Here is a 16,305-nt window from a genome sequence, read left to right on the forward strand (position 1 = left end):
ATTAATCCATCTCGAGCAAGTTTGTTAATTTTGTATTGGAGAACTATATTCTGCATATTCAAGTTTTCCTTTTCCAGTTCTATTTTAGAAATCTCCACCTCTGCTTTTCTCTTCTGCAGCAAAAGAACTTCTCGATTAAGTTCAGCCAGCCCTGATGTGTAGCCTTGGTGGCTTCCAATCCTCTTTCCTCAAACGAACGTCTGAAAACAAAACAAATAACCAGTTAGTTACCTCACAGTTACTTTAGTATTGAACGAACAGTTATACAATGTTACACACACACACACATACATATATATATATATATATATATATATATATATATATATATATATATATATATAATAACCTAGATGTCACTACCTTTGGGCTGTATTGCTGGGAGTGTGGCTTGTCACTCGAACATCCTCCCAGTTATGAGTAGGTAGGCTGAAAGTATTGTTATTATTATTATTATTATTATAACCACTTACGAAAACAAAAGATTTTTTACAAACTGCACGCAAAAAATGCAGTTTATACATATGTATGTATATGTAATTTAGGTTGTAGCGCTCATTTGCATTATTTTACCTGCTTCCCGAACTGCTTTGAGGAACGCCTGGAATACCGACTAGAGAAGGAGAATCCTTCCCTAATATATCTTGTACCAATTTCGCTGTGTCGGATAGGTCTTGTGGCGATGGCCCTCCTCCTTTACACAACAAAACAATAACATTGTTCCATACCAAGCGCGATACCTTTTTGATACAATTTATCAGGCACGAGCATGAACATTACTCACCGGTCTTTCCGGATTCTTTTTTATTGTTTGCTATTTCTTTTCTTGAACTCACCACTATGTTTTCATACTTTTTCATAACTTCTTCTACTGTTCGCTTGACAGCAAGATTTCTTGAATTTATTTTTTCTGTTATCTCCTGCCAAGCTTTCGATTTGTACGAATGAGTGACTGATGGGTTATAGCGGCTTTGGAGAATGTTATTACTTTTTGTGAATTCTTCTAAAAGAATTGCCTTTTCGTCCTCTGTCAGTTTGGTTTACGTTTTTTGTTTTCTGTTATGTTTGTACTCTCCATAGCACAAATATATTAATACAAATGTGGTTTTAGTAAGGGTTCGGCTTTGTGGTTCATTATGTTCTGTTTACTGTTAGAGGTAGTAACTATAGCAACCGCGGCGATCTTTGCCGTATGTTGTCAGAAACTACTGTGAAACGCTTAGTATAAACACTTAGGTAAGGGTGACAGTTAAGAGGTTTCTTGCAACGCTCTTAATGAAATCCCTTACCTCAGGGATTTTTTCCCCCTCAGGGAAACCCTCACTTAAGGAGTTTCATGCAACCGGGCACAGATCTCAGTGTAATGTAAACACAATCCACCCATTGATTCTGCATTTCCCGGTCAATGTAACACAAACCCCCCAACCCCCCCCCCCTCTCTCTCCCGAACTGTCAGAAGAAAGATGGAGGATACCAGGCCGTGGAGTGCTAGTGAGACTCCTACACTTAACACTGCGTCTACACTGGACTGATTCTCTTTTTGAAACAAAATAACTGTGTAGCAGCTGTTCATTTAGTGACTCCTAGTGAGCGCAAACATGCTCATCATAACGACGCAAACATTCTCCTAGATTTCACACTTTGCATTCAGTTAACAGATCCATACGAACCATGCATGAAATAAGTTTATAAAGTCAAATGGTATCTTTATGTGCTTTACAGATGAACTTGACTTTACAAAATGTTCAAGAATAGATTATCTTTGACTCGGTAATGCAAGTTCATGATCTGATCCGTGAACAGAAGATTCTTGAGTCAATTTTATTAAATAATCATTTCTTTTATTTAACGAAACCACTGTGGGAACCAATGTTTTACAAACCGATAGATCTGAGGTGTAGCCGGATGTCCTGGGGCTACTGTGTTTTTCAGTCGGGTCCCAAAATGTATCACTGCTCTGCATGATGGGCTGTCTTGAAGAGTTATGCTAAACTCCTAACTTTATTCGCGTTGTTCACTCGCTAGAAGAGGTGAAACGGATTGTAGTTGATTGTTTGCACTTGTTTCTAAATTTTGCTGATTCTGAGCTTGCGCGCATTCATTCAAAGCAAGCGCTGACAGCATTTCAGACAATGCGCTTAAACAGAACTGATTCGTCTTTCGCTTATCCTTGCTTCTGAATGAATACACACACACTTGATGATTTCAAAAAATAATTGTCTCTGCAAGTATTCTCGTAAACACAGTCTGTTATGTCTTAAGTGAACGTGTACAGTGGAGAAAGAAATATCCTGAGCATTATTATTATATTGGATCGGTGCACTCGTTCTTAAAGGGGCAGTAGCCTTTAAATACCTGCTGTTCCATTAGTGGCACCATCTGTCAGAGAGTGACATCTGCGTCTCATTCACAAAGGTAAAATCTATAAATAAGAATATTTTATGGTGTAATCTGTATTTTGAATTTTACCGCATTGTAAGTTTATTGAATCGTTACATCCAGATATGCTACTAGTTTTTGCTGATCATGCTGAATTGTCCATAGTAAGGTTCAGCCAATGTCCTTACTTTTAATCCGGGCTAGTTAAATTCATTTTTGGCTGCGAAAGAATGCCTGCCCGAAGGGCTACCAGGGATTTTGAAGTCTGAGGTGTGTTTCCCAAAAGCATCATTAATTACGACGTTGCATTAATTAGAACCTCCAGGCAAAGTCTGCATGGCTGGCCATTGTAAACAGTGTCCAAAATATGGAGAGGATGACGTTCGCATTAAACTTAAGGATGGATAAATACTTACAGTATTGGGAAAAATGGATTGTGTCTATGACACAGTTATTGTCTGCTGTATCATCTGAGATATACCTTCATCAATGTTTATGTGGGAATGTTTTGGTGACCAAATAACTGATCTGTTGTTTAGATGGGATTGTTTGTTGTTGTTGTTTAAAAAAAAAAAGTGTGACAAAAAATAGAAACCGTACGGAATCCCATTCATTGTATTCAAATTGAATCTATATTGATTGGAAGATTTAGATGACTTTTTTTCTTTTGTTCATAGAAATTCTGTGGAAAATTCGTCATTAAAATATAAAATTAAAAGAAAACAAATCTTATGGCTGGTAGATGTCAGAAAGCATAAAAACAAGACATCAAGTTAATATGTTTCTTTGTGTTACAAAGCTTAAGTATTTCAAAGTATTTAGATTAAGTTACTAAACCTGAATAATCTAAGGAAATACGTTACTGTTTACTTTTTAAAACTTGTATTTTGTAATCTGTAGTAAAATACATTTTAAAAGTAACCTTCCCAGCCCTGGACTCATTGAAATATTCCATGTGAAAGAGGGATCTGATCGGTTATCCAGATAGAGAGATCACTTGATGTTGCCAAGTGTATACACGCCATGTCCTGATTGACTGATGACCGATCTGCTTGATTCAGATCACGGCGATCGCATGTTAATGCCACGTGTAAACGCAGCCAAACTGGACAAATGCCTTTTGCCCTAAGAGCACTGTAGAAACCGTTTCACTCTAAAGGAAGCTATAACAGGCACATGAGAATTCACATTGGAGACAAAGAGTTTTGATCAACTTATCAAACTTTATTTTGGACTTGCAATTACTTTTGTTCATTTGGTTCTTTTATCCAAAACAAATTATAGTTGAGGAAACCAACAAGCGATTCATCATAAGATGGCAATAAACACGAGAAATGCCTGTTAAACAAGGTTTCAGTCAATGTTCAAATCCATAAATCTAAGACAGGATATAAAGTAAGGAACAGCTGGTTGTTATAGAGTACCGAAGTTATTACGTCAAGTGAGTTAGCATTTTAGCACTTCCGGTTCCCTCGCCCCAAAAGTCTATGGGTTTTTTGAATAGGATTTTGCCTGAAATAAGGTGGTTAACAAAGCCTCTAAATATTTTCACGTTTTGATCTATGACATAAAACACACCAGTTATAACCTGCTTGTGATTTTTATTTATTTTTTTTACTTTGTGTCTTAAAAACGGTGGTTGCTTTCAAGTTGCTAAAAGGGACTACATCCATTGGCGGGGACTTTAGACGTCATCATGACAAACATGAAATCTCTCACTAGCCCGCGTTTCAGCCTCACGTTCTTAGAAGTTTACCTTTCAGTTAATATACATAACGTTATATATTTAGTCTTTTCAAATTGTAGTTTTTCCAAATATTATTGTACACAGAATTCTGTGATATTAAGGTAACCGATTACCAGGTCTTTATTTCTGTGGAGAGACTGTAGTTCGACAATGGTGTTTTGTTTTTTCCCGAGATGCAAGCACAAGTCGTCGAATGAAAGATGCTCGTTTTACCGGTTTCCGTCCAATGTTACCTAGCAGAGACTCTGGATTCGTGCAATAAGGTAAGCTCACACAACGATGATTTCCATGTGAACACCGTATTTACTGCCTTAATGTGGCCACGACGAAACTTTAATGGTGCGCTTAACACGTTACTTTGACAGATGGAGTGAAAAAGGCTAGAAAGAATAAACGTTTTTCATAACCAAATCAACAGCTAAAATACCTTTGTCTTTCTCTTAAAATATCTAAATGCTTGTTTACTTTGCCACTGTTAAATAGATTAGATCCGCTGCAGTTTTATTAAAGGCTAACGTTACGTCGAGAAATGTGTTTAATTAAAATAATCAAAATAATACTTGGTTTATTGATTATTGTAACTTGTTTGGATATAATTATAGAAAGGGTGGGTCCTGCACCCTGATATTTGTGAACTTGGCTTTTACCCACTTATATTAATATGATTGTATTTGTAAACAGCATTAGTTAAGGCATTAGGTAACAATTATATTAACCTTTGTTATTTTAGTAGTAAATGTTAACTATATTTAATGTGCTATATAAACGTGGACAGATCAATGAAGAAGATTAATGTAAATGCTGAAAAACTCCATTCTAATTTAATACAAATATTTTATTGTGTGATTTTTTTTTTTTCCCCCCGCCCCTTATAGAAGGTGTAACTTCCATAAAACTAACATTCCTTAGTTTGAATTTATCCTCAGACGAGCTGACCGGAAGCCCAGTGTCCATTCTCGCATCTGCAGGGGAAAACAAATGTCCCTGTTTTGTTTTTATCCACAAACGATGTTCCCACTGGACAAATTTTGGAAGATCATTCATACTCCCAGAGACAGGATAGCGCTGATGTGCCTAAAAATTTCAATCACCCATTGTAGCAGCAATGCCATCTTTCCCTGTAGAGACCTGTTGTGTGAATTATCAGTTTTTGCAATTAGTATATAGTTTGTTTTCAGTTTACTTATTTTATGAAAATAAAGATGTTTACTACAACTCTTGCTGTAAGGTATCTGTGGTTCAGTGATTAGAGCATTTTGTTAACTGTGTAAAAGGTTGCGAGTTCAATTCCCAGAGAACACGCTGGTATAGCCTGAATGCATTGTAAGTCGCCTGTCTGATAAATACCAAAAATTAAATGTTAAACTATTGTATACTACTTGTATACTATTGTAACTACACTCCAGTCAGCTCACAGTAATGTGAATGTGAGATAAAATATACTACACTGGCTCTCACATTGGGGCTTGTGGATTACCAGGTAAAAATATATAGAAAATGTGAACAAAATGAGTATATATTAGGGTTGGGCATCTAAGGTATAATGCCGATCCGATATGCATCTCGATACAAAGTATTCGATCCGATATATTAACGATAAATATGTGGCATTTTGCGATGCAATACGATACGATTCACACCTAGATCACGATACGATGCGATAATTCAGCACTAGCTAATTAGATCAAGTTTATGTGGTTATGTGAAAGAGGATGGGGTGCCATTGAATTAGTTTGATTATTTATTAACCAAATAAAACCAATACTTTTTTACAAACTGGCTTTTCTTTCAGAGCCCGAGTGTCGGTTTACAGTAGAGGGCCATTTTAGAACCCGTGGCACATATTAAGTATTTCCAAGATAAACAGAACGTATAAAACTGAATATATACTAAAAAAATCTTTGCACTCTTTCAACAGAACGAAGGCTTACCATTGCACAACAAGAATTGTGATTTCACTTTTCAACTATGAAAATAAGTTACAAAGATATTTTGACACTGAATATTCAAAACTTAACGTCATGAACTAGCAGTGTTATGCTGTTGTTACTTTGAAACATCAATGTCACTGTAAACAACAGGCTAATAAAAATTAAATAAATTTCCCTAAAGCAAAGAGGAGGACTCCTTGTGGCCTTTTAGAATAGTACACATTGGTCAGTCACCTTCAGTTAAAGGTTTTTCTTCAGAAATAACTGATCAACATGATCAGGGTGAAGCAAGCTACGCTGAGCTGTAACTATGTCTCCAGCTGTGCTGAAAACTCTTTCAGCTGGTACGCTTGTTGCTGGGATGGACCGATATCTCTTTGCTAAAGCTGATAATAGTGGAAGATCAACACATCCCCATCCAAACCTAAAGTGTCCCTCTCTCTATATTTTAAGATTTCATCCTTAACTTTCTCCCTGATGGTCTTTGCTGGTGGTCTTGCACTCAGGAAATCTCCAAACATCTGGTCCATGGCAGTCTTTTTCTTTGGAGGGGCATCATCTACAGAAGAGGGCAGTGGAGAGGCTCATCAATTGTGCAAAAAATATTCCTTTCATTTACAATCTGAAAATTACTAGACTATATTGCATCTTCACTACATACTTCTGTAAATTTTTGGCATTGTCTCCATTTAAACCAACCTGTCTTGTCCTCTTTGGAAGGGCTTTTGTCGCATTCTGTTTCAGCTGTCTGGTCCTCTTCCAATGTGCCTGTTGCCTGGTCTTCATTCGGCATTGCTGTGTCACTGGCCTCTTCCTTAAAAATGCATAAACATGTAAAATAATGCATATTCATATATTATTAGTTCTAAACTGCAATAACGATCTTACTATGTTCTTACCTGTCCATTCATCTGTACCACCTCTGTTGTTATCTTCATGAATACCATATCCTTGGCATCACTGTCATCCAGAAAAGCCAGGTCTTTAAAACGTGGGTCAAGTGCTGAGGCACAGTGGAGAGTGCCTTCAAGATATGTATAACGGCCATCAAAGTCCTGCCTGAATCTGTCTTTCATATGGGAAATAACCTCTAGATCACTCTCATCTCGTTGGAATTGTCTCTGCAATTTGGCTTGGATTGGAGATATAATGGAGATGGTGGGTGATTTTTTTTTCCTCACTGAGGAATGTGGTTCCCACTTTCAGTGGTGACATTAATTTGATGATCTCTGGGATCAGTGTCATGTCATCTTCTGTCAAACTGGCTATAGCCTCACGCCTCTTTATCTTCCTGGACAGCAGGGTGTTCAGCACAGCAGGCTGCTGCTCCCAGAAACGCTCCAACATGTCGAGGGTACTGTGGAAACGTCATGGATGAACTTGTGGTTGGGCAGGTGTAACTGGGTCTGTATTTCACGCAGAACTTCAGTTGCCTTGGGGCTTTTGTGGAAAAAGGAGACAAGCTTCCTAACTTTCACCACCAGCTCAGAGACACTGTCCACTTTAAAGGCTTTTTGAGATGCCAAGTTCAATGTGTGGGCGATGCATCTCACATGTGGGTCTATCTTGGCACCAGCACCAGCCAGGATCATGTTTCTTGCATTATCTGTGACTAACACAGGGCTCTTCTCTTCAATCTTCCACTCGCGGCAAACATCCTGAAGTAGAACGGCTAGATTATTCCCTGTGTGAGCCTCGCTGAACACTCTGGTCTGCAGAACGTGGTTTTTGAGAACCCACCCGTAATCTATGTAGTGTGCTGTGACCGTTACATATGATGCTGTAGTGCACGATGTCCAGCCGTCCACTGTTACAGCAACTCTTTGGGCTTTGTGCAGAGACTCCTCTGTCTCTCTTCTGACCTTGTCGTACAGGGCAGGAATCTGTTTATCGGAGAATAGCCTTCAGTTTGGTATCTTATAACAAGGCTCCAAGACATGGAGGAGGTGTTTAAAACCTTCGTTTTCTGTGACACTATAGGGCTGAACATCTTTGCAGATGAACAATGCAATAGCATCAGTTATTGCCGTAGAGCAAGCGGGGCATGGAAAAAACTTTCAATACTTTTCTCACCACTTTTGGAGCTGGTAGCTACAGGTGAGTCAGAGCTGGAGGCAGGGGATTCTGGGGCACTAGCAGACGCTTCCACAACAACACTGTGGCGCCGCTTCAAGTGAGATACCAGATTAGTCGTACTGCCCGTGTATTTTACAGATGCGCGGCACATTTTACAAATTGCATCGGTCTTGTCAAGTGTTATGGAAATTTTTAGTTTTGTTAATTTGGCATTGATTGCATTAATTTCATTTAAGTATCTTTTTAAACATACAATGAATAAGGTAGTATATATAGTCCATAGGGACATTGGGTTATTTTATGTAACTTGTCCACGTAACTGCTTTAGGTTGAATAACAACATTTGAGGGGAAACTGTGTAGCAGGGACGGACAGTTTTTGAGAGTACCCAGGCATCTACGATGAGATGTGCATGAGATGTGCATGTGTTATGATGTGATGTTCACTGAGCAACATGATTGGCTCAAAGGTCCTAGTCTGTCCTTCAATGTATCTTTTTATAATCTATAAAAAGTGGGCTGTGATTCTGTGTGTTATTTCTTTGTGTAACCCAGGTCACAAAGGGTTAAAACAGAATCTTGAAAAAAAAAAGAAACAACAAATAATATTATATGTAGAAAAAGAATCATCTATATTATTCAATATAGTATAAAAAGATATATCAGTACAAATATTGTATTTTAAAATAACTCTAAGTTAAAACTAATCAGAGGAATCTAAAGAGATCGCTAATTGGATAAGTGAAAGTTGAGCCCCGCCCCTAGAAGCTCATCGGAAAGAGAGATGTGAGGCGCGATGTGAGAAAAGCCATGTTTGAGAAGCCATGCGAGAGCATTAGCTATATTAAAGCTGATAAGAGATAAAAACAAACCTTGATTATATTGAACAGAAGTTCTGTAATGTTCCTGATCGGAAGGAAGACTTAAGCAGTGGCGATTTACTGAAGTAACAAGGCCAAATCGATGGGTGTTTAGGATAATCACCAAAAAAAAATTTATTTTCTTTTTGGATTATATTCTCCTTGGTGAGTAACATTTTATTTTAAGATGTGGTTTTTGAATGTGAAACGACAAATATGAATATCTTGACTAATGTGCACGTATATACAATGGTAATCTGAATGTCGTGAAATGATGCAATTACTGTTTAAATGAGCTGTGTGCAGTGATGTGAATGTGTAAATGGTGTTTAATGTTGAAGGAAAACATGTATATTTGTGTGAAGTTAGTTTTGTTTTTTTTCTCATTACTGAGTTTATCACCACGAGGTGCTAGCTTGCTAACCATGTATATATATTTCAATATGTATCAACCGCACGTGAGTTGATTAGCATGTCACGTTCTCTGTGTACGAGGAGAATGAAATTGATCAGACAGACATGTTTGAGTTTAAAATAGTTTATTAGAAATTGAAATGAGATATGTTGACTGAATATTTGGAAAATGTGATTTAATGACTGGTTTTTTTTTTTTTTGGCTTTGTGTTTTCAAGGCCGGGTTTTTTTTCTTTGTTTTTTTTGTTTGTTTGTTCTCTTCTTTCTTGTTGAGCATATGTGAGTGTTTCATCTGCTGCCGATCCTGAGCTTCAGCAGTAGAGATTGACATCGAGGAATTGTCCTTGCCTTTTGCTGTGTGTGAATTGCGAGGACTGGCGAGCCATTCCCATCTGAATCGTACCTGGTGACATAGTTTCAAGCCTGATGAATACATATTAGGGGAAGTTGTGGCCTAATGGTTAGAGAGTCGGACTCCCAATTGAAAGGTTGTGAGTTCGAGTCCCGGGCTGGCAGGAATTGTGGGTGGGGGGAGTGCATGTACAGTTCTCTCTCCACCTTCAATACCACGACTTAGGTGCCCTTGAGCAAGGCACCGAACCCCCAACTGCTCCCCGGGCGCCGCAGCATAAATGGCTGCCCACTGCTCCGGGTGTGTGCTCACAGTGTGTGTGTGTGTGTGTTCACTGCTCTGTGTGTGTGCATTTCGGATGGGTTAAATGCAGAGCATGAATTCTGAGTATGGGTCACCATACTTGGCTGAATGTCACTTCACTTTCACTTCACTTTCACTTTCATATTGGTAGGACGAACCATTCTTCTTTAATCACCTTTATTCTACTGGACTGAGCAACTTTATTATTATTTTTTCTCTCTCTCATCTTTCGGACTCGCTGGATTGAGAAACTGATTTTTTTTTTTTGGACTGAGCCATTTTTTTTTGTTTCCCTCTTTAAATCTGAACTGAGATACTGAGATACTGATTATCTGAACTGAGATACTGTTTTTTTTTAACTGAAACACTGATTTTCTGAATCGAGACATTTTTATTTTATTTTTATTTTGACATTTCAATTGAATTATACTGTTGTTTATATTGTTTTTTTCCCCCATTCTAATATTTCACTTCAAGAGTTACTAAGAAAAGAAAATATAAAAAGACACGTAAAATATAAATACTTTTCTTATAGTTAATACTTACATTGATGTTTTGAGTGGTTATTCCCCTTTTGTTGTCGCTGTATATAATTAGCATTTTCTCCCTCCAGAGAGCCGTACTTAATCTTCTGTGACTGGTCTATACTTAGTTTAAACTTGTGATATAGGTTACATTTGCACACAGACTCAGAAGCTGTGTGTAAACCAGATCATTCTCTGCAGAGAATTAAAGCAATACAAAGACAAAACTTGGTTTGGTTTTTCATTCTCAGTCTCTACAAATTGTTATTGAATTAGATTTTCCACAACAAACTTGGCGACGAGGATGGGATTCCACAGCTGATCGCCCAGGACCTGAGGACGTTAGTTGGCTGATCACCCTAAACCCACAAAGGGTTTAGCCCTAAACCCCAAAAAGGTTTCAGGGGAAGGGGGGACTGACGTCTGAGGGCTTGTGGACCTTCACTGCTGGTTTCTCAACAGATCAGAAAACGTGTGCTACAAACGGTGAGACTGATTTTGAAATTCCAATAACCTTAAAATTTACAAATTGGTATTTTAAATTGGCCAATTAAGATCTGGTATTCCCAGACTTTACTGGCAAAGTGAATACCACCAAAATCATGCAGAAGAGCAGAGGACAATGACTGTCTCAGGCTGATCCAAATGTTTGCTTTCACTGGTGGAGAGGGGACATTGAAAAATTTCACTGGGCACGTTTGATCAACCAAACGGCGGCTGGACCAGAGAAAGCTGAGGCAGACTGACAACAGAGACTTTCACAGCAGAAGCTGAAGAAGAAGGGGGGAGTCGCTTGCTAGCTTGCTCATGTTTCTAGATCCAATTCCAAAATTAAGATGGAAATTTAGTTTGGTCTACCACTGCATCTGGTTATATGGTCAGAGAAAATTTCCCTGTACCATTGAGATGTAAAGATTAGAATGGCATGAACTTTAAGCATTGTTTACTGCTGTCAGAAAACTGCCTTCAAAATTTGTAAGAAAGAGATATACGGTAATGTCAAACTGGGAAGTGGCTCAGTGCCAAATTCAAACTTTAGCCACAATCCAACAATTGCAGTTGTGTATTTACCAGTGTAAACTGAAAAATGATGAATTATGTGAAAAGCTTGTCAAGGCTGCAAAAGACAATTTTCAGCTAATTCTGAATTATGCCATTCTCTGATTTACATTGCACAGCACAAATATCATTGGGAAAAGATTACATTTTAGAACAAAAATGGTTTCATGTATAGAAACAACAGACCTGAAATGGTTAATCGAGACATGAAATAGATGCGTTGATTTGAGAAATGAACAGCAAATGTTGTTTGATTCTCTTCCACGTCTTTCATTGTCCAAAAAGAACAATGACCATAGGGAAGACATTGGTTTATTTGTAAAAATGTGTATTTTTCATGTGAATTGGGTGGAGACAGCAGAGGAAAAGGCTGAATACAATCCAACACTGTCTTTATACCGAATGTGTTTGCACGGGCCTGCTGTTAAAGCTGTACATACAGTCTGTGAGATTGATGACACAATGACAACAACCTTTCTCTCAGGAGAGGAAGTAGAGACTCACCCAGTGCTCAAAGAATTCCCTAAAACACTTTGGGCTTTATCTAAATTTGACTTGGGACTGTTTAACAATTGCGAACCAGTTCAAGTCACTCCAATGTCTGATTACAGACTCTGTGAACACCAGTTTTTGAATCATTAAGAGCAGCTGAGGTAATTGTGCGTACACCTATTTTCCCTGTTAAAAAGATGAAGAAACATACAAACAAGACCCTGTAAAACTTTAAGAACTTTTGGCTGCTGAGGGTCATAAGCCATTAGGTCATCATCACTAAAAATGGCAAACCTTTGTCTAAGAAACAAAAAGAGACAATTCAAAAGATTTTAAAGCTTATAATAAAAAAAGCAACTAATGTCATTTTTTGGCATGTGTTCGTATTGTCGAACGTTCATTCCAAATTATGTTATCAGAGAATCGCCCCTGAGCGCTTTGGCTCATCGGAAGGGCTTGCAACCCCATGACAAACTGACCTGGATTCCAGAAGCAGAGAGTGCATTTAAGAATAAATTATTGCTACAAACATCACCAACACTGGGACTCCCAGACCCAGAGAGAAATTTTGTACAAACTGTTGATGAGAGAATGGGTTTTCTTCTGTTACAGGATCATGGGGGAGACCTGTGGCCTATTTTTCAAGTAAGCTCGATCCGGTAGCGGCAGGCATGCCAAAATTGCCTGAGAGCTATTGTATCTGCAGAAAAAGCTATTTTAGCTTCAAGGGAAATTGTGGGGTACTCTGATGTGACTTTGCTCGTGCCACACACAGTCTCTGTGATCCTGTTGGAGCAGAAAACATCCCATTTGTCATCTGCCAGATGGCCCAGGTACAATGCAATTCTTTTAGAAATGCCAAACATCACAATTAAAAGATGCACAGTGTTAAATCCAGCTACACTGCTCCCTACGAAGCAGGATGGGGAAGAACATGATTGTGTTGCCACACTTGAACAGGTCTGTACACCAAGACCAAAAGAAACCCCCTTAGAAAATGCTGACTTAATTCTATTCATTGATGGTTCTGCATCTAGAGACCCAAATAATTGGCAAAAACAGAGCAAGTTAAGCTGTAACCACTGCATATGCAACAATAAGATCTGGAGCGATCCACGCGCATTGCTCTGTGCAAGCGACTGAATTAGTAACAAATTCTTATTATTTTGGGGTTTATCATGATTTTGGGGCATTGTGGAAGCACAGGAAATTTATAAAGTCTGATGGTAAGCCTGATAAAATGGCAGCATTGTTTGAAGCAATTTTGCTACCAAAGTTAGTTGCTATCTGCAAATGCGTCACACATTCCAAAAGTTATGATTGTGTGATTTTAGGTAACAAGTAAGCTGATACCACGGCGAAGGACACAGCTATGAGAACAGAACCTTCTTTTACCTGTGTAACATTTAACAATGATTAATTCACACTCCCTCCTGATTATCTTACAGCCATGTAAGCTTTTGCCACAGCAGAAGACAAGAAACAATGGGTGAAGGCCGAGTGCAAACTGAAAACAGGCCGAGTACTGAAGACAGACCATGTCTGCCAAAACACTTTTTCCCACACTATGCAAAACTTGTACATGCCTAGATCACATGAGTAGAGGGGGAATGTTTGATTTGCTAAATCAATATTGGTTAACAAAGGGATTCACTTCCTTTGCAGACAGGTATTATCAATCATGTATGATCTGTGCCTCAAGCAAAGTGGACAGAGGGCAAATGATGCCTCAAGTGGCACACCCACTTCCAAATCAGCGAATTGATAATATAATGTACAATTGAAAGCATAATTAAGAATGCAAATAAAACCATCAGTCAGATGTGAAATTAAAGAACTGATTAATGAAGTGTTGTGAGCAGACAGGACTGTCTTGGGTAAAAGCACTCCCCATTGTGTTAATGTATATGAGAATGACAAAAAGAACAAAGACTAACTTGAGTCATTTTGAAATTTTGTTTGACAGGCCAACTTTCAGTGGAGTTGGAACAGAACCACAATCACTGTCCTCTACAGCCTTGTGTGAAGATGACATGCTTAAATGTAGAAGAAAGTTGTCTCTTGTTCTCTCTCAGATATCTCAGCAGGTAAAGGACACTCTGCCCAAGCCAGCGGAAGGAGTCTTGCATGATTTAGGTCTTGCTGATAACACACATAACTGAGGTGAAAGTGGCAGAGAGAGCTAAATGGCTACATGCAAGTCACTGCAGGAAGGTTCGAGCGCCACCAGAGGGCTACAGCTCAGTAAAGTGATTGACCAGCTGCCCCGTGCCAAGGGGGACGTCTGGCTGACTTAGGTGAACAAACATACAGTGGTGTATGGGAGCTGAACATGCAGCAACATCACTGTGTGGGGGTGATCTGAGGTCAGTTTGGGCCAACGGATGGATGACAGCGAGGGACTTGAGATGTTAGGAAACATACCATCCGACCACTGCAGCGAAACTACACAACCAACTTGACAAGAGGGAAGACAGGCTGTGGAACGGAGCTGAGAACTTCTTCAATGCTGTAATTCCGGCAACTGGGGTCAGTCTTCTTCAAATCCAAGTCATAATTTGCGAGGTATGAACTGATGAGTTTCATGAACACTACTAAGGTGATGATGGAAGGCATCAAGAAGGAACCATGAGGACTGAGGCCGACTGCACTGCAAGACTTGTCCTGGACCAGCTCTCCGCATCTCCTGGCGGGGATGTGTTTGTACTTGTGGGAACTGTATTCAAAACATGACTAATTCAATTCACAGGTTAACAGCTAGAGAAGTAAATGCCAATGATTATTGGGAATGGAATGTCTACCTTTGATTGCAGGCGAGGACACGTTCGCTCGAGGCCGTGGGAAAGCAGATTCGTGACCTGGATGTAAGGTAAAAGCAGGTCCAGCTAAAAGAGCGGAGGGCCGTGCTGGAATCATCCTGGGCTGACGCTCGCAAGTCGAGGGTAAGTATACAGCGTGCTGTTAACAGTCCCACCACGTCTACTTCGTGTGTTTATCTGTACAGGCCCGGTGCACCCAGGACGCGATCTTCCCAGATGTCATTCACTCCGGCGCCGGGACACCACGGACCCTGGGTGCATCCTCATCATTGAGTTGAAGTGTACAGTACACACATCCGCAAGTCCGTTGCTTAGGCCTACTTTATGTAGGTCGATTGAATTATGCGCAAAAAACAGGTTGACAACACTTAATAAATAGAGAAATACATTCTGTATTAAAAGGATAAGCTGTATCTCAGAAAAAAACGATGCGTCTCGCAAAAACCGATGCATCTCGATTTGCTTCCAAAATTTCATTCATCCTCTGCTGCTCTACCGATGCACTCGCATCGTGCACGCGCATGACCGCGTATCGATACATATCGGTTAATCTTCCCATCCCTAGTATATATGGTTTATTCAGGGAACACATATGGTTTATTTATAATATATTATAATAAGCATTTGTTGATGCTACTGGACAATTCTCTTTAAATTCAACATATGTAATTATATACATCTATTATATTAAATGTTTGGAATTTAACTGTGTTATGCTTGTTCAGAGATTGTTTGTATAGTTATCTTAAATACATAGAACACTATTATAACTCCTCTAACGTTATTTCACTAGTTTTACTTACCGAGACTCGATAAACCAGCATCTAAGCTGCACTGTTCTACATGTCCAGATTTATAGTGGTTCTCTCCTCGATCTATGGTTTTTCTATCGTCTAAGAAACAAGGACATAATAATGGAAATTGATATGGCCATAGCTAACCTTAGTGCTTCTGAGATGGTAAAAGCGCGTTTTTTTTTTTTTGGCGAATTAGCAAATGGTATGCAAACATGCAATCGAACATAATACAGTGAAAGTAAACTTTAAATCTTTAAAGTTCATTTGGGACACAATGATAAGGCATAATAATCTTAATCACAAAGAAAATAAAATTAAGGTTTATATAAAATAACAAAATAATAAACTAATAAAAAATTGATGATGACGTCGATCCGCGACCATGGCGTGCTGTAGTCCGTTTATAGCATACCGTTAGCATTTTATATCTGACGGCTTTATTTAGGCTTCAAAATGTATACATTTTGGAGTAATTTGTAAAGATTATCTTGATAGACAAAACGTGTAAGGGTCATAACTCTTTGTTGAACACAGATCTTATTTTTTCGATTTT

The sequence above is a fragment of the Carassius carassius genome, chromosome 9 (genome assembly GCF_963082965.1).
Source record: "Carassius carassius chromosome 9, fCarCar2.1, whole genome shotgun sequence".
NCBI classification, from domain to species: Eukaryota; Metazoa; Chordata; class Actinopteri; order Cypriniformes; family Cyprinidae; genus Carassius; species Carassius carassius.